We start from the raw sequence: 1,658 nt of genomic DNA on the forward strand, positions 1-1,658 counted from the left end.
TCAGGGAATGTGAGGTAAAATGCTCTAGGGGAGTAAAATTGCTCTCAGAGGGGAAGACACAGGGGCCCAAAAATGCAACCAGTGGCCCCAGGCACCGCTGACTGCACCTGCGAGACCCGCAAGGGGAGGGGAGCGCTCCTGAAACTCCTGACCCTCAGCTCCTCGAAGGCCCACTCTTGCCTGAACTACTTTGTTGGACTGGACCCTGGGGTTCACACACACAACTCCTGTAGCTCAAAGCGGCTGCGGAAATTAGATTGAGAGCCAGTTAACCTCAGGGCTTGGGGCCTTTGTGTCCCCTGGCAGGTGAGAAAGAATGAACAGAGATCAGAGAGCTGGGCTGGAAGCTTAACTGGACTCTGAGTCCATAAAGTGCCCCCTCCTGGAGAGATGTGCTCAAGATTTCGCCTCCATCCCTCGGCTGCATGTTAGAACTACCTGCGGAGCTTTAAAAAAATAGCTTTGCTCAGAAAAGAATGAATCTGTCGGTCATTTAGGGGCAAAATTATGAAGCTAATGACCAAGTGGTTTCTCTGCGTGTGCAGTTCCTGTCTATTTTTACTAAAAATGAGAATCATAGCCTTTTGAAGAAAAAAAAATATGTATATATATATAAAACCATTCTGCACTTAGGTATATTCATTTTTTTTTTTTGGTATTGTACAAAGTCACATAAACATTGTGATTTTTAAAAATTGCTAAAGGACGTAAAAACATGCCAAATAATGTAAGGCTATGCCATTTTGCCTGAATAGAAGACTCAAAAAAAAAAAAAAATAGCTGTGCTCAGACTAATTAAATCAGAATATCTGAGGGTAGGTCTGAGTATTTCCTTCCTTCCTTTTTTGGACCTTGGGAGATTTTGCACCTCCTTCCAGGCAGGGAAGCCTGATTTCTGAAATGACTGTCCTGAAGGAAAAGTACCTAGTTCTGTAGTCAGCCCCCCATCCGGCACCCCCACCTCCCAGGGGACATACCACAGACACTCAGGAAGTTTCTGCTCTGCTTGGTTCCTCAGTTTCAACCCATTTGCTTAACGATTTGATCAGAGCATCCCTGCTTTCGTAAAACACAGGTCTTGGAAATGGACTGATTCAGGAGGGGTTGGACTGAAGTTTATATTTATAGGAACAGCAAAGTAATAGGGGAACTGGACTGATGTGAAGATAGCAAGCTTGTGGCACTTTAAAAAGCACTATCAACCAGGGCTCCTTGGAGAAAGGGTGGATTCTCTTTAGAGAAATGGATCAGGAAACATCCAAGATGAGCCTAGAGCATCTTGCAGCACCAGGAGGTAAGGAAGTGCTAAAAACAAAGCAAAACAAAACAAAACCCAAAACAAAAAAACCCCATAATGACTGAATATGTCAGAGGGCCACAGGAGCCAACTGACAGAGTCCCCAGTAGCCAAAGTTAGAACAATTTGAGCAACAAAAACAACAACAAAAAAGCCTATTTTCAATTACCTTAAGTCCATTTGCCTACAACGTATCCTGCTAATTTTAATACTAAAATGGAGATCGGTAAATACCTACTGTCCTAAATTCTTGGAGCTCCCCGTTCCCCAATTTTTCCTCTCCCCTCCCCCAGGACCATGCCCTCCTCCCGCCACCTCCCATGATCCAGTAACTCAAAGGTTATTCGCTTTCAGATAATTA

Source organism: Camelus ferus, chromosome 6, assembly GCF_009834535.1.
Source record: "Camelus ferus isolate YT-003-E chromosome 6, BCGSAC_Cfer_1.0, whole genome shotgun sequence".
NCBI classification, from domain to species: domain Eukaryota; kingdom Metazoa; phylum Chordata; class Mammalia; order Artiodactyla; family Camelidae; genus Camelus; species Camelus ferus.